At 49.6% G+C, this 24,562-nt stretch overlaps 1 long non-coding RNA gene and 1 pseudogene across 1 annotated transcript in view; both read left to right on the top strand.

Annotated features, from left to right (window-relative positions):
• The first annotated feature begins 1,575 nt into the window (after positions 1-1,575).
• On the top strand, positions 1,576-5,925 carry LOC140628562 (transcription factor SPT20 homolog pseudogene; annotated as a pseudogene).
• A 7,585-nt stretch (positions 5,926-13,510) lies between these two features.
• Positions 13,511-24,562, top strand: part of LOC140627752 (uncharacterized) — a 73,111-nt gene continuing 62,059 nt past the window's right edge. Inside the window, exon 1 of the long non-coding RNA XR_012026353.1 lies at positions 13,511-13,692. This is a non-coding gene — a long non-coding RNA (uncharacterized lncRNA). The remainder of the gene's footprint in view (positions 13,693-24,562) is intronic.

Genomic DNA, 24,562 nt, shown 5'->3' with positions numbered 1-24,562 from the left:
CGACCGAATCTACTATCCACACAGTTGTCATCATTGCCATTGGTCAAGATCCACACCGGTTGCATAGTTGTGCGGAGTTTGGGACTCCCACCCACTGGTCTTGGCTTCCTCACCTTTGTGAGACTTTTCTCTGAATATCTTGTATATCGCTATGTCTCCGGTCAATATCAAGAGACTCTTTTTTTTTTTTTTTAAGATCTTTTATTTGTTTATTTATTCATGAGAGACAGACAGACAGAGAGAGAGAGAGAGAGAGGCAGAGACACAGGTCGCTATGTCTCCGGTCAATATCAAGAGACTCTTTTTTTTTTTTTTTTTAAGATCTTTTATTTGTTTATTTATTCATGAGAGACAGACAGACAGAGAGAGAGAGAGAGAGAGGCAGAGACACAGGCAGAGGGAGAAGCAGGCTCCATGCCGGGAGCCCGACCTGGGACTCGATCCCGGGACTCCAGGATCGCGCTCTGGGCCAAAGGCAGGCGCCAAACCGCTGAGCCACCCAGGGATCCCCCTCAAGAGACTGTTTTACATGAAACCTGTCCCCAAAGGCCCGCACATCTCAAGGCAGCGGAGGCAGTGGAAAAGGAGGGCCCATCAGTTACCTACGACCTAATCACCTTCCTCCAAATCCAGCCTTGGGATCCTGGCTGTGGTCTACAAGTCAGAGTGATCACTGAACTGCGCTGCCATCACCGGGACAATAGCTCTCAGCTCCATCCACGCGCAGGTCAGCTTCTGAAACCGATATTTATTTATTTATTTATTTATTTATTTATTTATTTATTTGTTTGTTTGTTTGTTTATTTATTTATTTATTTATTTATTTATTTATTTATTTCAAACCGATAGTTTAATCCCGAACTGTAATTCCCAGCCGGCGCGACTTGCCTCCGGCATCCTTTGCAAAACGCCCTTACTGTGCTACACAGGGAAGTAGGAGGTAAATACTGAAGTATCAGGAAGGCACGTTGATGCGCACATCCACATGACAACCACCAGGCAGGAGATCACTGGAAGATTCAAGGAGGGATTCTGACGCCTGCACCAAGTACAGCGAGCCTCCACGTAGGCAGGAGCCACACACGTGGACTCTGTGGGGTGTGTTCAAGTGGTGATGGGCACCAGGCGCAGCCCTGCCGTTCACGACAGGAGACTCAAACCGTGAACGATTGTGGGTGAAGCGCTGGCCAAGAAAAGAAAGGAACAGCTTCCAAGGCTTCCCCGAAGCCGCCTTCCTGCGCAAATTGGCGTGGACCGGGACCTTACGGGGTGTGTGTGGGGGGGGGCGGGGGGGGGAGTGCGTATTCCTCGGATCGGTTGCGTGCCTTGGGCGTTAAGTGTAAAGCAAGGGTCTGGCCCTGCCGCGGAGGTGGAGGTGCGGGCGGTGGGCCTCGTGGCCTGCAGGCGGAGGCCACAATAGGAGGAGGCCTAGGCCTGGAGGGCTAGGCCTGCAGCCCGCCCGCCCGCCCGTGGCCTGCAGAGAGCGCACGTGCGCACAAGCAGATGCTCCGGTGGGGGCGGGGAGGGGGGCGGAGGCAGGGGCACTGAGCCCGGGAGGGGGGCGGGGGGCTCCCATCCACTTCCGGCCCAGCCCCCAGCGACTCCAGAGGCGGCGCCCTGGTGGCTCCAACACGTGTAGCTGTTTCCCCGAATCCCAGGTACGTTGCGTTGCGTGGTGCTTTCGTGGGGCGGGCTTCTGGCCGACCATTTGCAAGTCAGGCTGGTGGCTCCCGCTGTGCAGCTGCGGCGCTTGCGAGACGTGAGAGATGGAAGTAGAGTCCTCAAGGCGCTTGCGTTTTCTCTACTTTGTAGGGCCCCTTTTGCAGCACGATGCAACAGGCCGTAGAACGAGCTCTGGACCGTGCGGACTATGTCATCGCGAGTGCCCAGCAGAGGCCTCCTAAAAGGAAATGCTCGTCGAGTGGGGCAGCCTCTCTGTTTGAAAAGCTTTATGACATCTACGTGGAAGAGTGTGGGAAAGAGCCCGAGGCTACGGAGGAACTGAGAAGCAACGCGAACTTGTTAGAGAAGCTGGTTAGGAGAGAGTCGTTGGCGTGTTTAGTGGTCAACCTACACCCAGGAGGGGAGGGATATTCGCTGATGCTGGAGGGGAAGCAGGGCTCCTGCTCGGAGACCATTCGGCTGCCTTACGAGGAAGGCGAGCTGCTCGAATACCTGGATGCTGAAGAGTTGCCTCCTGCCCTGGTGGATCTCCTGGAACAATCTCAGGTTAACATTTTCCACTGTGGGTGTGTCATAGCACAGGTACGGGACTACAGGCAGTGCAGCCACGGGGAGCCTGCCGGCTACCAGACCAGGCACGTTCTCCTGCGCCCCACGATGCAGACCTTAGCCTGCGACATGCAGTCCATAACCAGCGACGGCCAGCAGTGGACCGAGGAAGAGAAACTGTTGCTTGAGAGCCAGCTGATCTTGGCCACCGCCGAACCCCTGTGTCTTGACCCTTCTCTGTCAGTAGCCTGCGCTGCAAACAGGCTGCTCTATAACAAGCAGAAGATGAACACTCGCCCGATGAAAAGGAGCTTCAGGAGGTATTCCGCACCCTCTCTGACTCGCCAGCAGGAGCTGTCTCAATGCCCACCTCCTCCCGAGCTGGGACTATGGGCCTCTTGCAAAAAAAGCAGACAAAGCCAAGCCGGGCAGCGGTACGACCTCAAGATTTCTAAAGCAGGGAGCTGTGTGGATCTGTGGAAACGGAGGCCCTGTGACTTGGCCGTCCCTTCTGAAGTGGATGTGCAGAAATACGCCAGAGGGAAGAGGCCGGCCAGATGCCACGTCTCCCCTGCAGGGGTCTGGCCAGCCCCCGAGGTAAGAGACGATGGTGTGTTTGGCTATGAAGGCGGCCGTGAGCCTCAGACAACGGAGCCGGCCTCCACGCAGCCGCCGAGCAACCCACCTTTCTGTGGACAGAGAAGGCCCTGGCACAGAGCCGGCCGTGAGCGACCGACGTCTCCTCCGCGCTCGGCCACAGATGGCCGTCCGAACCGTGTCCCGCCCGAGTCCAAGGCTGACGCCGGGAGGCTAGTCGTTCGGCCGGAGGCGGTGGGCCAGCAGACGGCCCGGGGCCCGGCCACCGCGTGGTCACCCGGCCCCAGCGGCTCAGCCGGCCCCGGCGGGCCTCCTCCCGGGAAACCAGCGCAACAGCCGACGACGACGACGACGACGGCGGTGTCGGTTTGGTCTCCAGTCCTGGGGAAGGGCGTCAGACACCCACCTCTGCGCATCAGACTTCCCTGGAGCTCAGGAGAGAGCTGGCCAGGTGACAGTTTTCCTCCAGGGGAGGAGGCCAGCAGCTTCCTTCAGTCGCCACCTCCCGCTCCTGCTCCGGCGCCACCCAGTCTTTCCCAGAAACCCTCCGTGGGCCTGCCTGGAGTTAGCCCGCTTCCCGCAGCCGCCCTGTCCACCGGCAGCTCCTCGCAGGGGACCCTGGCGCCCAGGGTCCCTGCCGACTCCCAGCCGCCGCCCGGGGAAGCGATCCGAGTTCGCGCGCTTCCCGCGGCCGCCCTGGCCGCCCCGGTCTCGGCCTGGGCCGGGGCCTCGGCCTCGGCCTCGGCCAACTCCCAGCGGCCCTCTGGGGAGGCCGACTCCCCGCCGCCGCCGCCTGGGGACGCGATCCGAGTTCGCGCGCTTCCCGCGGCCGCCCCGGCCGCCGCCAGCTCCTCACAGAGGCCCCCGGCCGCCCGGGTCTCGGCCAAGTCCCAGCCGCCGCCTGGGGAAGCGATCCGAGTTCGCGCGCTCTCTGCAGCCGCCCTGGCCGCCGCCAGCTCCTCACAGAGGCCCCCGGCCACCCCGGCCACCCCGGCCACCCCGGCCTCGGCCAAGTCCCAGAAGTCCGCTGTGGAACTGATTCGAGTCAGCATGTTTCCTGCAGGCGCTTTGCCCACCGCCGGCTCCTCATCAAGAACCACGGCCACCCCGGTCACGGTCAAGTCCCAGAAATCCTCTGTGACTCAGGACGCTGGAGTTAGCAGGCTGCCCACGACCACCCTGTCCCCCGCCAGCTCCTCCCAGAGCAGCCCGGCCACCCCGGTCACGGCCACGTCCGCCGGCCGCAGCGTCGTCGTCCAAGCGGCGGGCCCTGGCGGCCGAGCCCAGGCTGTGGCGGGGGCCTGCAGCCCCAGGCAGGGCTCTACCGCCGGCTCCGCGGCTCCTGCGGCAAGTAAGCCCAGCAGCGCGCCCTCGGGAGCTCGGCCACCAGAGGCAGTGTCCTCTGCGCCGCCGGTCCGCGTTCAGTTTTTCTTAAAAAGCGCTTCAGGCCTCAGGCCAGTGACTCTCCTGGAGCTTCGGCAAGATTCGCTCCTTCTGAACGCCGGGCAGCAGCCAGAGCAGAAGGTCTATCAGCTGATTCCCCAGGACCGACTCCAGCAAGCCCTCACTCCCGGCCCTCCGCAGCCAGTGCCACAGGGGTCAAGTGCGCAAGGTGCGGCGAGTCCAAGAGCGGCCTCTTCTGCTCAGCCAGCCGTGCTCGTGAAGTTCGGTGCAGAAGGCAGTTTGCCGCAGCCCCAGGCAGCGGTGTCGGCGCTGGCACAGCTCGGCTCTGCAGAGAGCCAGAGAACACCCGGGCAGAGCCAGCCTCGTCCTCTGCAGGCACTGCAGCTGTCCCCTGCGTCGTCGTCGCAGCCCCAGCCCCAGCGCCAGCGCCAGCGCCAGCCCCCGCCCCGGGGTCAGCCCCAGCTGAAGCCCCGGCCCCAGTCTCACCCCCCAGCCCCAGCCCCAGCCCCAGCCCCAGCCTCAGTCCCAGCCCCAGCCCCAGCCTCAGCATCACCCCCAGCCCCAGCCCCAGAAGCAGGTACAACAACTGAGAATCTTGCAGGGCCCCAGCTGCAGCCTCAGCCCTAGTCCCAGCCCCAGCCCCAGCCTCAGCCCCAGCCTCAGTGTCAGCCCTCGCCCCAGCCCCAGCCCCAGCCCCAGCCCCAGCCTCAGTGTCAGCCCTTGCCCCAGCCCCAGCCTCAGTCCCAGCCCCAGCCCCAGCCCCAGCCCCAGGGTCAGCCCTAGCCCCAGCCCCAGCCTCAGCCCCAGCCCCAGTATCACCCCCAGCCCCGGTCTGACTCCCAGTCTCACCCCCAGCCTCAGCCCCAGCCCTAGCCTCAGCTCCGGAAGCAGGTACAACAGCTGAGAATCTTGCAGGGCCCTGCAGCTGTGACCATGGTAGCAGCCCAGATGCCTGGGCCACCTCAGGGCCAGCAGGCCGCAAGCCAGTCCAAAGGTAAAATGACCAGAGACCCGCCTTCCCCTCCCCAGTTCTGAGTCTTGCATTATTTTCTGTCTATTTTAAAAGCACCAGAGCGGGATCCCTGGGTGGCTCAGCGGTTTGGCGCCTGCCTTTGGCCCAGGGTGCGATCCTGGAGACCCGGGATCAAATCCCACGTCGGGCTCCCGGTGCATGGAGCCTGCTTCTCCCTCTGCCTGTGTCTCTGCCTCTCTCTCTCTGTGTGACTATCATAAATAAATAAAAATTTATAAAAAAAATAAATAAATAAAAGCACCAGAGCATCCACCCAGGTGACCTCCCGATTTTTGACTTCACGTTGGGTGGTTTTGGTGTTTTTGTTTTCCATAAGGTATCGGTATTTTACGGTGAGATGTCTAAACTCTACGGAAGCACAACCTCATGAGCGTTATGTAGAAACAAGGCAGCGATTTAAGAACCTGGGATTGTGCTGCTTTGTTGTTGTAGCTGTAGACTGAGTTCTCTTTAGGAGAATGTTCTGCGGTGTCCTCAGCTCCACACTAGGTTCAGTCTAAAGTCCTAAAGCTGAGGATCCCCGGGTGGCTCAGCGGTTTAGCGCCTGCCTTTGGCCCAGGGCGCGATCCTGGAGTCCCGGGATCGAGTCCCACGCCGGGCTCCTGGCGTGGAGCCTGCTTCTCCCTCCTCCTGTGTCTCTGCCCCTCTCTCTCTCTCTCTCTGTCTATCCTAAATAAATAAATAAATCTTAAAAAAAAATAAAGTCCTAAAGCCTATAATTTCTCGAAAACGATAAAACGACAACTAGCAGTCATTTAAACCTGGTATTTTTTTTTTTTTATCTGAAAACTTTTAGATGTGTTACAAACCCTGACCTGAAGTGTACGGGCTTCAGCGTTTTTTGAGTGTGCGGTTCAGCGATGCTGACTGGATTCACGTCGTTGCGTGAAGGACCTCTGGAATGGTTCTCCTCTTGCGAAAGCGAAACTCTATCCCCGCGGAGCAGCAGCTCCCCATTTCCCCATTTCCCCCTCTCCGCAGCCCGGGCACCCACCGTGCTCCGTTCTGGTTCCCGCAGCTGGACCGCCTCGGGTACCTGGGTGAAGCGGCATCGTGGGGCAGCCGTGTCCTTTGGTGACTGGCTCACTCCGCGCAGCCAGTAAGGGACGTCCTCAAGGTTCGCCCACGTTGTCGCGTGGGACGCCAAGGTCGTAGCTTTCTAAACATGGTTTCCCTGTGCATAGTCTGTGCTGAAGTGACCTATTAAATACCAGAGACAGCTTTGAGAGGAATGGCCTTGGCGTGTGCTCTAAAAGGTCTGTGCACGGTGTGGTCACTGCAGTTTTTACAAAGGCGTTTTGAGAGAAGAGGTGACGCCCACCGAGAGGTGATGTGCTTGTCAGGCCTGTGTGGAGGATGTGGGAGACCTCCCAATGGGCAGCGTGGCTCAGGGGCGCCCTGCTTGGTGGTGGCCCCGGGCTGCTGCTTTAGCATCAGTGCCCCCCAGTCCCCGCGCCCCCTCAGGCCCCGCAGAGCTCAGCCCCTCTCCTCCAGGTGCAAGCTGGCCTTGAAAAGGCACTTGTGGGATGTCTCGCTTCCTCCCTGTACAGTCGTTGACTTGCTTTAGAACTGCAGGTTATTTGCGGGCGCTAAACAGCTAAGCGTTCGAAAATGAGCTTGCTTTATTTGCTCTTCAAGCGTCGGCAACCTCTCTGTCAGGTTCCGAAGCGGAATCCACCCGTTTCTTTCTCTCTTTTTTTAATATTTTTTTTATTGGAGTTCAGTTTGCCAACATACAGCATAACACTCAGTGCTCATCCCATCAAGTGCCCCCCTCAGTGCCCGTCACCCAGTCACCCCCGCCCACCTCCCTTTCCTCCCACTCATTTTCTCTCCTTTCCCCTTTATTCCCTTCCACCCGTGTTTCTTTCTCCCTGTCTCTTCCTGGTGGCCATCAGTTGTTCAGCAGCCCCGGCTCCCCCGTGTCTGTCTGTCCCCGCTTGCTTGTCTCAGTGGGGCTCAAGATATCCCTGAAGTTCTTGCTGTTTCCCCTTTCTTTTTTTGGAGGTGTAGTTCACCTAAGCGCCGAGTAACCGGTTTCAGGCGTACAGCTGAGTGGCATTGACTATGCTTCCAGCGCTCTGGGACCGCCAGCTCCAGTTCCAGAACAGTTTCGTCACCCCAAAGAAAGCTCTGGAGCCAGGAAGCCCTGGCTGCCCATCCTCCCCTCCCCCAGCCCCGGAAACACCAGTTTGCTTCCTGTGTCTGTGGACTTCCCTGTTGTAGATATTTGCTGATGATGGCATCAGATGGCACGTGACCTTCCTTGCCTGGCCTGTCTCACTGGGCATAAGGTGTTTGAGGTTCGCCTGTGGTGTAACGCGTATCGGGCTTTGTTCGTTCTAGTCGGGCCGAAGAACGTTCCCTGGCGTGCATATAGCACATTGTGTCTACCCGTTGTTCATTGGTGGACGTGTAGGTTGCTTCCACCTCTTGGCCATTGTGAGTACCGTTGGCTAGGAGCGTTGGTGTACATGTAGTTTCTTGAGAGCTTCTCATATTTCATTCCATTACGGTTTTCTAAGGGGCACCCTGTCGCCAGATAATGTGTTTTTCTATGTACACATGCATGCTGCCTGCCTTTTGCCCTAGGAGAAAAGGGAGGTGTTGCCTGGCAGCCCAAAAGAGATGAACAAAGAGGCAGGGAACTGGTGCTTCCTGCTTGATCAACCCCGACTGTCCTGGGCCTGCTGTCCCAGCCCCGGTAAGGGGGGATTTCGACCAACTTCAAGAAATGAGTCAGCTCTGCCACGTGCGTGACGCTGAGCCTGCTAGGGCCCTTAGGTAACCCGTCCCGGACATCGTTGTGCATGTGCCTGCACTTTTCACGAGTGAGCCAGTGTAATGACCGCTCGGTAAGAGGAATCAACCGGACACCTGCACTGCGAATCTCACCTGATTTGATGTAGTTCTTTCCTTTTGCCCTCTCGGTACTGGTGACCCTTGAACAGTGTGGGGGTTAGGGGCGCCGAGTCCCCACGAGGTCAAAAACTCTGTATCTCTTGCCTAACCAAAAAGTTAACTCCTCATAGCCTACTGCTGACCAGAAGCTTTGCCGATCATGCAAACACTCGACTGACATGCGTTTTGTTTATTATTGGTAGTATATGCTGTGTTCTTACAATAAACTATGTTAGAGATAACAAATATCATGCAAATTATTAGGAGGACAGAATACATGTACCGTAGTCTACGGTATTTCTCGAAAAAATATGCATATAATGGACTTGAGAGACGTAAATCTATGTTGTTTAGGGTTCAGTTATGCTACAGGGAGACATAGGTGAACTTGGCCTTGAGTCATGTGGCGCTTCCTTCCCAGGCCAGTAAATAAATTCAGCTTTGTGTGACATTACCATTGGTGGTCTTTGTTTATTTCCTTGTAATATTCCTTACCAAGGTGTGTACTTCATGGAATGTGTCTTTTGAGGATATTAACTACCTTTGTTTTGCGAATAAAAGTGAAATTCTTTTTAGCATCTTGAGAACCTGGAGACTCTTCTTAACCATACGTCAAATTCATCATCTTATTCTAAATTAGATTCATGCAGCCTGTGTATTCATGACTTAATGACTGACCAACATGCAGTGGTTGTTTTAAAGTAGTTGGCTCCAGAATTTTCCCATGGGGAGCAAAGAAGATGGTCCAGGAGATGACCATCTAGGAAACTCCTGGGTGGGCCCATATAGCAGGACATGTCTGGCAATTGGGGCCTCTGTGACAGGCCGGAGTATCTCAACAGAATTGTATCTTTTTTTTTTTTTTTTCAAGCAGAATTGTATCTTTTGAATGGTACTTGCAAGCGCAGAGAAGGGTCTGGTTCTAGGTCACTGCTATCCAATAAAAATATAATTTGGGCCCCACATATAATTTAAAATTTCTAGTCAGGTTTTATTAAATAAATAGAAACAGAAGTAATCACCCTTAATAATTTACCCAGTATATACAAAAGATTATCATTTCTACATGTAATCAATAATTTTTTTAAAAAAAGATTTTATTTATTTATTCATAAAAGACACAGAGAATGGCAGAGAGAGGCAGACATATGAGAAGGAGGCTTCATGCAAGGAGCCCGATGTGGGACTCGATTCCAGGACTCCAAGATCACGCCCTGAGCGGAAGGCAGACGCTTAACCACTGAGCCACCAGGTGTCCCATAATCAATAATTTTTAAAAGATTTTATTTGTAAGTAATCTCTACACCCAATGTGGGGCTTGAACTCACAATCCAGATGTCAAGAGTCCCAGGCTCCCCTGAATGAAACTGCTAGGCGCCCATATATCCTTAATGAGATATTGTACATTCTTTTATTTTTACTAAATCATCTTCAAAATCTGGACAGTTACAGCCTGTTTTAATTCAGATGCTAGATTTTCATCAGAAATACTTGATTTGTACTTAGGTTCTTATAAAATCTACAGTTGAAAATGTAGATTCATCTTCCAAGCATACGTACAAGTTTTCCAATAATTGGATCAAGTATCAGTTTTTAAATTTTAGTTAAAATTAAAGAAAAATTAGTTCCTCAGTCTCACTAGCCATGTTTCAAGTGGTCAGTTGCCACATGTGGCTGTTTGAATAGCGCAGTTCTAGAGGGACAGCAACAAAGGAGATCTTAGAAACTGTCTAAGGCCTGAAGTGGGTAACTGTGCTCTTTGAGAAAAGGCAGGAGCCAATCAGCGGAGCGCACAGTTGGAGGGAGCATGATCATGCTGATTCTGTGTGCTAAAGCCAGAGCTCCCAGAAATCCTCAGGGCTTCTGGTCACCTGCAGCAGCAGAGTAGAGAGCAAGTGGCCCCCACCATGGGGCAGGGAGAGTAGTAGAGCCTGGAAAACAAGGGCCAGCTCTTTCCCAGGCTCTGCCCTGCCATATTCAAAATGCTAACGAGGAGGGTGGAAACCATCCCAATAGTTAATTTTAACTCACCTATCCCACCTCTGCCCACAAGGAGCTTGAAACCTGCAGGAATTCAACAGAGGGAACACACTACGTGCTCTTTCATTCCACTTCCCTGTTCATTTTCTTGGTCTCTTGCTCCTCAACCTACCTGAAGCCAGAGCAACCATGAGTTGGTACTGGGAGCTGCAGTGATGGGTACGTGGAAGCTCACCATATCATTTTATTTTGGCATATATTTGTGATTGGCTGTCTATATCCATTTGCACAGTGAAGTTCCTGATATTCCCACGGCCCTGTGACACACCTTGCCTCATGCCAACCTTTGTCTTGTGCCAGAGTCCTGCCTGGCCCTCGGCCTACCCTTGCTCCTTTCCTGCTTCACTCCCATAGCCGCAGGCAGCAAAGGGTGTGCGAGTTAATTGTTAAATTCAGTTCAACAAGTTCCTCATTAGGGACAAATTACCTGAGTTTGAAATCTGCTAATTTTCCAATCAGAGTGAGTGTTTGCACTTGTGATTTGGAAATAATTACCATATGGTAAAAGCAAAACCTAGGTGGGGATTACAGTAAAGGTGAGGGAGGACAGGAGCTTATTTTGGCATCTTCCCCGGTAACTCGAGTTAGCATATGCAGATTAGTTGAGGTGCCTCTGGGGTTTGGATGGGAAAGCTCACCTGTAGCACTGTTTTGCAAAGGCTGTTTACTTCTTGTGCTAATACTCCTGGAAGGTGACCTTGGCCTTAAAGGGAGATCTGTGTGGCCTTTATAGGCCTGAATTGCTTCTGGAAAGAGGAGAGGCTTGAATTTAGCTGTTTCGTCTACAAATACCTCTGTGCTTTTGCTTTAATTTGTCATCAGTCTAAAGCTTCTGCCTGAGTTACAAATGAAAACACTTCCTTGGGGGTGGAAGTGGGGAGTCTCCATGTCTTTTGGGTGATCTTGCAATGGATGGATTCAGGAAAAGCTCATGTGAAATCATTTGAAGAAATGTGGGATAAGAATGTGAAGTGTGGAAATCTGAGTAACTTTCAGTCGATTTCTCCCAGTCCCAATTACTACTGTATTACTAGTTCGGCACCCTTGGAAAGCCATGGGAAAGAATAGTCAGGGTTTTGGGGAATTGACAAGCCACTGCAGAAAAACCCCTGAGACTTTGCTTTTGAAATTTGGAGGCCAGAAGAGCTTGTCTCCCATGAGAAGGCAGTGTCCCCCTTCCTTCCTGGTAACTGGTGTTGTACAAGTTGTCAGGTTTCGCTTTATACCTCAGCTGACAGGAAACTCACAGCCAAATCTGAAACCGAAACCACCATGTTTACATTTATGGTTAGCACTTCAGCATACCTTGCTCTTTTGAAATGTTTGATTTCTCTTTTAGTAGTTCTTTTTTTAAAGATTTTATTTATTCATGAGAATACACAGAGAGGAGAGAGAGAGAGGCAGAGGCACAGGCAGAGGGAGAGGGAGAAGCAGGCTCCATGCAGGGAGCCTGAAGTGGGACTTGATCCCTGGTCTCCCGGATCACACCCTGGGCTGCTAAACCGCTGAGCCACCAGGGCTGTCCCCCCCCCCTTTTTTTTAAGATTTTAGTTCTTTTTACTTGTCTTTTGTCATAGACTACTTCAAATCTTTTGTCAAAAGAAACCGGCAACAAATGCCTCTGCACAGTTGTAAACAAATCTATAAATAGTAGCTTCTATTTGTTTCTATACATTGCCTCTAATATTTTTTTTAAAGATTTTTTTATTTATTCATGAGAGACACACACAGAGAGAGGCAGAGACATAGGCAGGAGGAGAAGCAGGCTCCCTGCAGGGAGCCCAGTGTGGGACTTGATCCCCAGACCCTCCCCCATCACGCCCTGAAGGCAGTCGCTCAACCACTGAGCCACCCAGGTGTCCCACATTGCCTCTAATCTTAATAACCTTGCCCATTAGGTATTATGATCTTCTGAGGACTGAAGAAACTGAGGATCACATAGGACTGGCCTGAGGCAATAAAGGTATTAAGTCGGCATCATTGGTATTTTCTGTGTCCTTTCCACATCCATGCCTGTGTCTGGGTACAGGTTGCTGATGTGTTGACCGGTCTCAACTCAGTGGTGGACTGCATACATGAAACTTGTTTTTTCCAATCACTGCTTTCAACCCTGTGGCACCACGCCTCCTTTCCCCTTCTTTCATGACCCCTTGGGCATATCTCGTAATTGTCAGGGTTACCTTGGTTGGTAAAGCTGATCAATCCCAAGTGCAGTTTTAATATTATTATCCTCTGGTCTTTGGGGCAGAGAGAGGAGGGAGACAGAGGACTTCTGGGAGACAGTCCTCCTCTGGCTCTAAAGCTCTCTGATCAGGGGATCCCTGGATGGCTCAGCGTCTGCCTTCAGCCCAGGGCGTGGTCCTGGAGTCCCGGGGTCGTCCCATCCCACATCAGGCTCCCTGCATGGAGCCTGCTTCTGTCTCTGCCCCTGTCTCTCTCTGTATGTTTCTCATAAATAAATGAAATTAAAAAAAAATTAAAGCTCTCTGATCTAGAGAGGTGCCCTGCAGGGTGGCGGGGTCTGCGCGCTGGGGGCTGTTCTGTCTCTCCTCTGGGCTCCTCCTCTGGGGCCTCCGTCAGCGAAGGGCAGCTGTGCCTGCTGACTCTCACGCCCTTCTCCCGGTTCTGTCTCCCATCTCCTGGGCACCTCCTAAGGAAGCCTTGTGCTCCTCCCTGTGCAGCCTTGGGAACTGCCTACGTCCTTTTTCCAGCTCTGCGGGCTGGGAGCCACGTTCCCATTTTCTTTCCAGGTACAGGACGCCTCGGTACTTTTTGAGCTTCTCGCGCTCAGGTATCTCTTGACCACAAGGGGGCACCAGACTCCAGGTTCACGGACTGCACACCCCGGAGCTATTTGTTCAGCCCGGGCAAGAATTTCCAAAGCGACCTCTCCCACGGTGGGCCCGCGGGTCTGTGCGGCTCAGCGAGGTTCCAGGCAGGAAACGGGGGGCCAACTTTCCTGTCGCACAGACCTTCCCGCTGTCCTCGAGCAGCTCCCTCAGGGTGCCCCCCCTTACACGTCTGTGGGTTTGGGGGAGCAGGAGGGCACCGCAGTGTCTCCTCTCCCCGCTCCCATTCTGCCCCAAGAGCAAGCAGCCTCCGGCCCGGGAACGCTCAGTTCCCCTCCCTCCCACTGCCGTCCCGTCGTGGCGACACAGCACGGTGGTGGTAGGCCGAAGGGGACAGTGAGCTGTGCCAGGGCCGGTTGTGCCATTTCTCTCAGTCCTTTTCTCTGAGCGGCTGCGGCTGCCGGATTGCCAAGTTGGAGCCCTTCTTCGGGGTGTGGGAGCCTCGGACGCCGGGGGCTTGGGCAGCGCGGGGCCCGCGGGAAGAGCACCTGCGCGCCGTCGCCCGCACCCACGGCCGGGTCCCCGCCTTCTTTCCTCGTCTCCTCCGAACCTCTCTGGCTCTGCCCGCCCAGTTTCCAAAGGGAAAGGGCCGAGGTCTACAGCCGGTGGGACAGTTTTCCCGAAGGACGGTTCGGGGTGAGTTTTCGGCAGAGTTTAAGACTTGATTGACAAGTCAGCGGCGGAGGCGCGGGCAGCTCGGGAAGCTTTCGCCCCCCACCCCTATTATCGCTCTGGGGGGGATTCTTCGATTCTGGGGGGAAAAGTGCTGTTCCCTCGGAAGTGCAAAGTGGTGTGCAAAAATAGCTTCAACCCAAATCCCCTCCCGCCCCGCCCCCACCCAGCAGGCTTGCTCTCGGCTGTAAGCAGCTCTTCACGAAGCCTTGGAGCTTCTGTGCCAGAGGTGGAGGGGGAAGGGGAGATCTTAACTCTTATCTGGGGCTGTGCATCTTTTTCTTACTCTGAGAGACCAGAGTTATTCTGAAAGTATTATTATTTTTTGGCGCTGTTTGGAGAGTGTGGCGTTTGAAGGTGAGATTATGGAGGCCTATGGTTATCAGCAATGATGACGTCTAGGGTAAAACCATGGCAGTGGCCGCCTGTAGTAGCTAGTGAACACAATCATTGGAAGAGGGCCAGACTATTGGAAGACTCATCTATCTATAAGGACACTGAAATCATAGGGAATTCTTATGGTATAGTGATGAATCAGGCCCTAGAATCTTCAGAGCATGCAGGGAAGTTGACTTCCCACCATGTGGAGGGAGAATGGTTGGTGTTAGGGGTCAATTAGATCAACATATCCCTTGATGCTGGTTGTAGGACACTTCTTCAATGTCATCTTTTAAATATTGAGAGCATGCTTACATTGAAAGGCCTTTTGCGGGATCCCTGGGTGGCGCAGCGGTTTGGCGCCTGCCTTTGGCCCAGGGCGCGGTCCTGGAGACTCGGGATCGAGTCCCACGTCGGGCTCCCGGTGCATGGAGCCTGCTTCTCCCTCTGCCTGTGTCTCTGCCTCTCTCTCTCTCTCACTGTGTGCCTATCATAAATAAATAAAAGTTTAAAAAAAAAAAAAGAAAGGCCTTTTGCTTGATACTTTGGATGAGGAGTAAGGCACATTCTCCATCTAAGTGGGATTGAAGCTTATCCAGGGAAAGTAGTTTGTAACTACGTGAGGTGATAGATGGGAACTAAACATTGCGGTTATCATTTCACAATATATACATATGTCAAATTATTGTGTTGTACACCTAGAATGAATACAATGTCATATGTCAATCATATCTCAATAAAGCTGGAAAAAATAAAATCTACTCAGAGACAAGGGAAATACACACGAGTATAAATCAAGGCGACTATGGCAAGTATCATTTAAGATAAATCTTTCCGAAGGAATTGGGGAAGAACTCACAAAGGAGGTGACCTTTGGGTAGATCCTGGCTTGGATTTTGATAGGTTGAGATGACTATGGGAAGAGGTGTTCTTAGCAGAGGAACACTGGAGGATGATGTATGCAGAGGGGGAGCTGTCTGTATAGTATGTATAGTATGGTGTATGTGCAGAGGGGAAGTGAAGGATAAGCCTGGAATGATCGATTGCCTCCATATCCTGGATCTTCTCTTAGTAATTTAAATGAAACAAAGAGTCCACTGTTTGAATAAAGAATCCAAGGGAGGACAGATTTATAACACTTTCATGCCTGAAGGGAGAGAGAAATTCCAAAGCTCTTCCACTTAACAAAGATATCTGACAGATAAATTTGTCACTTTATGGGAAACAGGATTGATGATTTAAGTATTTTTATTAGCAGAGTGACACATTATTAAATAAGATGACCATAGCTGCAGACCTTTAGGTGTTATAGGTTCTATTTTGTAAGACATAGCAACAAACACTGATATCCAGGTATCTTAAGGGATACGTTTCCTTACAAATAACACTTTAAAGGACACTTTCATAGTAACAGAAAACAAAACAGGATCATGGCCTTTCACTCAAACCTCCATACTGGCCAGGAGAATGGGCCAGATATTTGAGTAAATGTTCCCAGTTGTAATTTCGTGACATGATTCTGGCTTTGTGCCACACAATAAGTGTCTGCTTCTCTGCACCTGTAGGAAAGGAACATTTTCTCTTTATCTTTCTGAGATTTTTCACCAGCAGTTGGGCTGACAGTTTTAAGATTAAGCATTAAAATTCCAAGAAGCTTAAATCTTAGAATAGGAAAAAGAAAAAGGTTATCGAGTAGGTGAACAAATTAAATATGAAATCGATAACATTAGGGTGAACCATGTGAAATTGTTGATATTTGACCATTTTCGCCCAATTAAAATGGCAGAGTTTCATATGGTTCAATCTAGTACCTACAGTTTCAGTCTTGAATGCCAGATGAAAAATGCGAAGTTAATTCGGTTAATACTGAGGAGCTGCCACTGGAGGAAAGTGCTGTGATTGGAGCTACCGTTTAGCACAGTTGGTCTGGTAGGAATGTGAAGGAGGGATTGGACTGGGAGAGACTGGATTAAATGTTACTTTAATACCCATCATACTTGAAATATACCCCTAGATCTGCATCCATAGTACAAATTGATGGAGAAGCTAAATTAGCTTCTAATTAACCTTCTAAGTTAAAGATTGAGAGTTTAAATGTCTCCGCAGTGATGGGCTACAATAGGTGGCCTGTAAAAATGGGTTTTTATGCTCCAGTAGATTCAAGTCTTGGCAAACTGTTCTATCAGCTTGATTAAAAGAAACACTTTTAATGTGTTTAAAATGCCTGGGTGGCTCAGCGGTTGGGCATCTGCCTTCAGCTCAGCGTATGATCCTGGAGTCCCGGGAATGAGTCCCACGTCGGGCTCCCTGCATGGAGCCTGCTTCTTCCTCTGCCTGTGTCTCTGCCTCTCTCTCTCTGTGTCTCTCATGAATAAATAAATAAAATCTTTAAAATAAAAATAAAAGAAACACTCGTCTGCCTACATCAAGCGGGAAAGGAGGCATCTTCAAATCTGTGGCTTTCCATGCTTGCCTTCCTATCATACAGATCCCACAAAGCCTGCTGAGACACCCTTTCTCGAATTCTTTTGAGAAACAGGTTTATATCCACAGATAATACTGTGAATGGCAGTTGCAATTTTTAATACTTTTTTGAGGACAAGGCAGACTGACAAAGGAATAAAATCCCGTGGGAATAAAATCATAGGGCTTTTTGGGCAAGCCTGCAAGTCACAGAATAAGCTCAATAGCCGGGAATACTCTTACTTCGTTATTTCTCAAACTTTGGTGTGCATCCAGGATCACTGGGGGCCTTGTTAAAACACAATTGGCTGAGCCCCACCCTCTGAATTTCTGATTGAGTAGATCTGGGTGGATGAGGCCTGAGAATATGCGTCTCTAACAAGTTCCCAGCTGAGGCTGATGCTTTTTCTGGTCTTGAGACCACACTTTGAGAATATACTGCTGTACTCTCCGAGGAAAGGTCTGAATATGCCTGTGAGAAGGGGGCGCTACTTCTGAAGAAAGAGAAGCATGAAAGGTTAAAAAAGAAAAAAAGAAGGATAGAATACTCAGGTAACTGACGTCATTCAGGTTGGTCTGCATGAGTGAGCCCTGAGAATTAGCATTTCTAAAAAGTTCTCAGATACTGCTGCTGCTTCTAGGCCAGGGACCACCTGCACTCTGAAAACCACTGTCTGTGTGCCTATTACATGCAGTCCTCCAGGGTGAGTGCCCTATTTCCAAATTGACATCTGAACTATTTTTGGAGACCCTTCAAAAATTGGGTTTCTCTGGGCAGAATGCCAATTGTTTCCCAGTGTCAAGACCTTTATCTTAGTGAAATGGGTATAAAAACAGCGGAGGACCCTGTGGGAGTGGGGAGGAGGCAGGAGAGCAGTTTCATCACCTAATATTCTCTTGCTAGAGACCCACGGGTTCCCAGGTCGCCAGATCTCCAAAGCTAAATATATATCCATGTTGAATATCTTAAGCAATAGAGAAAACAGGAAAATATCAAAGGGGATGGTCAAGATACAATGTTATTAAGATTTTTTTTTTTAAATCTGCTGGCTGTTTGCTACACTAAAACCTTCTGAAAGAGCAAAACTATGATCATTACTCTTTGACCTGGACATTCTTGGGAACAGGAGAGCCTGGGTTTTACAAGAATCAACCTGCCTTCTGGAACACAATTCACTTCATAAAAATACCATGTGTGTTTTCTTTGCTATTCCTGGGGTGGGGGGGAGTACCAGTTTCAGAATCTCTTCCTCTAGTTAAAAATGATGTTATCAGATATCTGCTTAATCAGTAACTGTAAAATACTATGTTATTATATCAAGAATGAGCTTGGAGACCTAAAAATGCCAAAGATAGTTATGGCAGAGAGTGAGGGCCAGAATGAATGGAGATATAAAAGCACCTCTATTTGTTCACATTTTGAAATTATAGGGTTTTGGGGAAAATATTATCCAGTCTTCCTGAGAACTGGCAGGATTCTAGTTGCTATACCTTCTTTGATGTGTTTTCGAAGCAAAGCTTAAATATAGTCATAAAGAAAGACTCTGGATCTTATTTTTTTCAATTCCCATGATGACTTTAATGTGGTAGTCATTCATTGAGGTGATTAAGGGATTGAGTAATTAAAGGGGTAGAGTTTGCCTTAAAATCACTAGCATGACCCACAGATAGCATTTCTCCCTGTTATGTCCCAGTACCTAGGACCATGCTCCAAGTACAGAATTATCCTTGACTAAATTAGGCTCTCTGGACTACTGCTTCCCATTTCCCATCAGAACCTGTCTATGGAAGATGGATTCAGTTGCAGAAAATTAAGTATGAGTGTATGAATGATAGTACAAGTTTGTCTTTTTAGTCATCAGCTATATTGATTTTCTCAGCCATTATCTCTCTGAAAACTGTCTTTAGAAAAAGAACATCAGCCAGGTGCCCTTTCTGGCCAGTATAAGGTCAAATTTGCTTCCTTTGGTCATGGATAGAGAGCCTTTTAATCAAACTTTTCATTGGAGGAGTCAAGGTCAATGTCACTGAGAATCTGTAAAGTAGGTTTGCCAGATTAAGCAAATAAGAATACGGCACCCCCAATTAAATTTGAATTTCAGGTAAACAATAAATTTGTATTTTAGCTATGTCCCATATGCAGCTATTCAAATTTAAATTAATTAAAATTAAATAAAATGTAAAATGCAATTCCCTAGTTGCACTGGCCATGTTGTCAAATGCTACATGTGGCTGGTGGTTACTGTATTGGACAGTGAAGATTAGTGCACATTACAGAACATTTCCATCACCAGAGAAAGTTCTGTGGGACAGTACTGCTCAGAGTGAGCCAGGAAGAGATGTTCTTGGAGCTAGGTCCCTCAGCAGATGGTTTCGATCAGCAGGCTCTTGACATCCCATCTCTTTCTCCTTCACCGACGAAAATGCAGATGATCTCCAAAGACCACAGAGAAAGGGACAGTCCAACCTTGTGCCCATTTGTGGGGCTGATCACTCAGTCTCTGGGCAGAACCAGTTAAGTTCTCTGCCTAGCATTGCTCCTGAGAAAAACAGATCCTTCCTATTTGTGTGGGGCTTTGCAGATAATGGGGCACTTCTAAGTCCACATGGGATTTTATCCTCGAAGTAACTCTGGGTGGTAAACAGGCCCCTGAAAGACATGGGAACAGGAAAGTGAAACTGGTGCCAGAAGGAGTCGCCTCATGCTGTGGTACAGGATTTTACATTTGAGCAGGCACCAGAATTCCCCGGAGGGCTTCTCAAGATGCAAATTGGTGGGCCCTGCCCCCAAGTTCCTGGTTCAGTAGGTCTGGGCTAGGGCCCATGAATTTTGATTTCTCAGGAGTCCCGGGGTTCAAAATGCCAGTCCAGGGACCACGCTTTGAAAACTACTGCTATTGTGCCATGGTCCTATCCCAGCCTACTGATACAATGAGTTAGGGCTTTTTGTTTTCTCTGACCCGGTGGACTCCTTACCCTATTAGGACCATTTGACCAGCTGTGTCTGTTCACTGATTTGTATCATTATCACTTTTATCCTTTGTGCAGCTTTTATCCATCTGCTGGTTTGATAGTAAATCAGAGTGGAGGCATCAGCGGAGTCGAAGCTGACATTCTCTCCCTGACTCTGCATCGGACTGTGGTGTGCCCGGATTGTGATCTGGCCAAGCTCACTGGGTAGATATTTGAAGTTTTCATTTACCTATACACAAACTAAGCATCAGAAAGGAAAAAAAGGGATCCCTGGGTGGCGCAGCGGTTTAGCGCCTGCCTTTGGCCCAGGGCACAATCCTGGAGACCCGGGATCGAATCCCATGTCGGGCTCCCGGTGCATGGAGCCTGCTTCTCCCTCTGCCTGTGACTCTGCCTCTCTCTCTCTCTGTGTGTGACTATCATAAATAAATAAAAATTTTTTAAAAAGCCAAAAAAAAGAAAGGAAAAAAAAAGGCAATAACTTGCCCAGGGTCACAGACCTAGTGAGAGGTGGAACCAGGATATGAATCTGAGATTTCCAACTTCAGTTTTGGTACCAACAGATGCCCAGAGGTTTGTGAGAGTGTTCTGAGGTTTGGGATTTTTTTCAAATGGTAATGGAGTCTGTTATAATTTCAACTGTAAAGGCCTTAGATGTGGATTAGGTGTTCTCTGCAGTTTGTGGAGATTAGCTGGACCTGTTCGGGCATCAGCCCCTTGGTTGCTTTATCACCCTGCTGACTGCTTCGCATTAGGGTGGTGGTTTTCACCATTTTATGGCTTCCAACTATTTTTATTTTTTTTTTTTTAAGATTTTATTTACGAGAGAGAGAGAGAGAGAGAGAGAGAGCACTAGCAGGGAGGAGGGGCAGAAGGAGAGGGAGAAGCAGATTCCCTGCTGGGCAGAGAGCCAGATTCTGGGCTCATCCTAGGACCCTGAGATCAAGACCTGAGGCCCAAGGCAGATGCTCAACCAACTGAGCCATCCAGGTGCCCTGCTTTCAACTATTTTTATTCCCTTGTTTAACTTGTCCTCACAATGGATTATTGGTTAGAGAGAGGAGGCATCAAGAATATGAGTTAGAATAGAATGAGCTACTGAATAGTACACTTAAAAATGGTTCAGATGGTTAAAAAGAAGAGAATGATCTATTTATGAGGGACATAAAAATGATAATTCTCTATTTTGACCTCAGATCTATAAGTTATATTCATATTATCATTTCTTAATATATCAGGGTATCTCTAGTTCTTCTAAACAAAAGTGAAAAGGAGAAATTTTTATCCAGTTTGGCTTTTCCTTTATTGGGAATAAAATTATTCAAACCCACAGTGTGTTATTTCTGGAGAAGTACTTGCAAATAGCAGCCAGAAAGTGCTCGTGTCTCCTCTTTTAGAAACAAACCATGAAAATTATAATAATAAAGTAATTGATTTTTTTAAGTGCAAAATTCAAGAATTCCAAATACCAGGTCATGGAAGCTGTTCGGAAGGCGGTAACACATAGTTAAATTTCAGTCTAGATATTAATACACATTTGGGCCCAAACACAATATTGATGTGTCATTTTGAATTCGTAGCTAAGCCATGCTCTTTCTTGCATACTGAATTTAAAATAACTTAAGCAGCATTGCACCACTTGTTAAGTGTGGAAGAGTCAAACTTTGTCCTTGTATATTATGAATATTATTAAAGAATATATTAAAATAGAAATTATAAAACAGTCTTTTTTTTAAAGATTTTATTTATTCATGAGAGAGAGAGAGAGAGAGAGAGACAGGCAGAGACACAGGCAGAGGGAAAAGCAGGCTCCAAGCAGGGCACCCAATGTGGGACTTGATCCCAGGTCTCCAGGATCACGCCCTGGGCTGAAGGCGGTGCTAAACTGCTGAGCCACCGGGGCTGCCCTATAATACAGTCTTTAATAGTGTACTAATCTAGGGGGGCCTGAGTGGCTCAGTCAGTTAAGCATCTGCCTTCAGCTTAAATCATGATCTCTGGGTCCTGGGATTGAGCCCCAGGTCAGGCTCCCTGCTCAGTGGGGAGCCTGCTTCTTCCTCTGCCTCTGCTCCTCCCCCAGTTTGTGCTAGCTCTCTCTCTGTCAAATAAAGAAAATCTTGAAAAAATACATTTAAAAAATAGTGTACTGATCTAGGTTTATTTTTTAAAAGTTGCTTCTTCTTATATATCATGGTAAAGTAACAATGATTTAGCATTTTCATGGAGGCTGATGAGATGACAGATTACTATGAATGCACTTTATAAGGATCGAGACCCATAAGTGTGGGGGGACTTCTATGTAGAGAGTAGGTTGGTGTGTGTCTGACTGTGTTTTCTGTTAGTTGGGGCTTTTGTGCTAACATTTCTAGTACAAGTAATAGAAATCTAAATCAAGCCAGGTTAAGCAAAAAGAGGGGCTTATTGGCCCAGTAAACTGACATGTTCTCAAGGGCTCTAAGACATCCACTGTATCAGAAGGCTCTCTGTCCTCTCAGCTCTGCGTCTTTGTGTTGGTCTCTTTCTCCCCTAGATATTCTTCTGTGTAATTGGGGGAGTGGGCAAAACTCACATCATGCCGGCAGAGAAAAGACAGCGTCTCTCTTCTGTCCATGGACAAACAGATGATAGGAAGGAAACAGAGTAACAAGAGGAGGATACAATTCCGGGAAGAATCCCATTTAACTCTACTTGCTTCATGTCCCCACCTCCAGTGACTGGGGAGGTGGGCTGTTAGGACTGGCCAGGCCTTGATGACATGCCACCTTGTGGGGCGCTGGTGGGCTAGAGCCCATCACACAGTGGGAGAGAGGCAGCTTCCAGCATGAAGGGGCTGTGGAAGGCTGAAGGCAGGCTGAGGTGCTAGACAGAGACTGGCTACAGACAGTGGCTCTGGTATGTGTGGAGTCCGGATGCCTTCAAAGTCTCCAGACACCTTGGATATCTGGGGGAAAACAGCTTGCGCTCCTGAGCTGGACATTCCCCATTTTCCCCTCCGGATCTCCTGGGGAGAATGGCTGCTTTCTGGTTGGGTCCAGTCAGCACAGACACCAGCAAGAGATTGGAGGCAGAAAGTGAGAGGTATTGGGGTATTCCGCCCCCCAACCCTGGCTTGCTTCCTGCCCAACTGGCTTGGCTACCAGCCAGCAGCCCTCTCCCTGAGCTACAGCTTCTTCCAGTTTTGGGTGACTTGCTCTGTCCCTTGCCCCTTGGGGCCTAGGAGGAGGCAACTTGCCTCGGGTGTGTCCCTACGCCTTGTGGATTGCCTAAATTTAACCCTGCCCTCCTGTTGGACTCAGGCTCTTCATTAGACTCCCCTCAGTTCCACTTCTAAGGGCACCGTCTCTTTCCTGCAGGACCCCGCCCTTCCTCTGCACCAGCACACTTCTGGTCCTCCCGGATCCTCTCTCGCAAATATTTCTGAAACATTCCTGCTGAAAGCTTACGTATTCATCCAGGTCCACCCTGCTCAGGACTGTCACCTCAGCTGCCCTTTGGCGGCCAAGGTTCATGGTCTTTGGATTTTTGCTCCCTGTGGCAGCAATGGATGCAAGCTCCTGCTTTTTTTCTCCAAAGACAAACTCATAATATTTAACACATTCACTGAAGGTGTAGGGGTAACCCAAAGAAATAAGGTAGAAGAGGAAAAGAAAAGAGTGTGAAACTCTCCCTAGAGTGTTGTGTGGTGCTTTTAGGAAGCACTCTCTGGGACCTGGGGCCCTACATGAGTCTCTTTCCCTGGGCCAGTTTGCCACCTGGCCTGTGACTTTGTACCTCCCACCTTCACCCTGGGAGTAGGCCTGATTAGCATAAGTGAGTTCTTTTGAGGCACAGTGGAGATGGTGTATTGGCAGGAACTGACCACTCAAGGTTTAAGGAATTTAACTGATTTTAAGAGAGGGGTGGACCCATGGCTGCTGCTGTTGAGTTCCTCCCTAGAGGCAGAGAGAATGTAGACTAGACGGTTAAAGACTGTCAGCTGTGTAAGTCAGAGGAAAATGCATTTAAAATACAAAAAAGGAGATCCCCGGGTGGTTTAGCGGTTTAGCGCCTGCCATTGGCTCAGGGCATGATCCTGGAGTTCCGGGATGATCTATGCAGTCCCTGCATGGAGCCTGCTTCTCCCTCTGCCTGTGTCTCTGCCTCTCTCTCTCTCTGTGTGTGTCTCTCATGAATAAATAAATTAATAAAATCTTAAAAAAATAAAATACAAAAAAAAGGGGGGAGAGGGGGCACTTTGGTGGCACAGCCGGTTAAGTGTCTGACTCTTGATTTTAGCTCAGGTCATGATTTCAGGGTTGTGGGATTGAGCACAGAATCTGCTTAAGACTCCTCCTCCATCTCCACTTCATGCTCTCTCTCAAATAAGTAAATCTTTTAAAAATATAAAATATGAAAAAAATTTTCTGGATCTGTCGCCCTGGAGATGCATGCAGATGGGGCCCAAGACCCGCATTTTGTTTTTAACCAGATATGTCTACAGTGAGAGTGAAAAAGTGTGTTGTGTAATTTTGTGTTAACTCTTCCATTTCCATGTCCTTTGTGGGCCAGGAACTCGGGCAGGTGGGTGCTGGCAAACAAGATGGGATATGCTTGGATGTGTTTGATACAGATAATGTTTCCGCACATGAAGAAGCAAGGCTGCAGCCCACAGAACTCAGGTGTGGCAATATTCCCTGGAAGCCAGAGGGGTCAGGAAAGAGCTTCCCTCACTGCATCCTCCAGCCTGCATCCCAGGCAGCAAATTAGGTCCTGCAAATTAGGGCCGACATGAATGGGATTTGAGTAGCAATGTGTAGGAGTCTATAGAAGCTGGCAAAAGAGAAATAATATTATTTAGTCTTCAAGAGAAAAATCAGCTATGCTAGCCTCTGAAGTAGCACTCACTCTCCAGTAAGGATTTTCTGCAGTGATGGACATGTTCTCTGTCTGTGCTATTCCATTCTGGTAGTCACTAGCCACAAGTGGCTGTTGAGCACTCGACATGTGGCTACTGAAAAGTGGGACTGAGGAAATGAAATTT

This window comes from Canis lupus, chromosome X, assembly GCF_048164855.1.
Source record: "Canis lupus baileyi chromosome X, mCanLup2.hap1, whole genome shotgun sequence".
NCBI lineage: Eukaryota > Metazoa > Chordata > Mammalia > Carnivora > Canidae > Canis > Canis lupus.
This window is presented reverse-complemented; position numbering and strand designations above follow the sequence as displayed.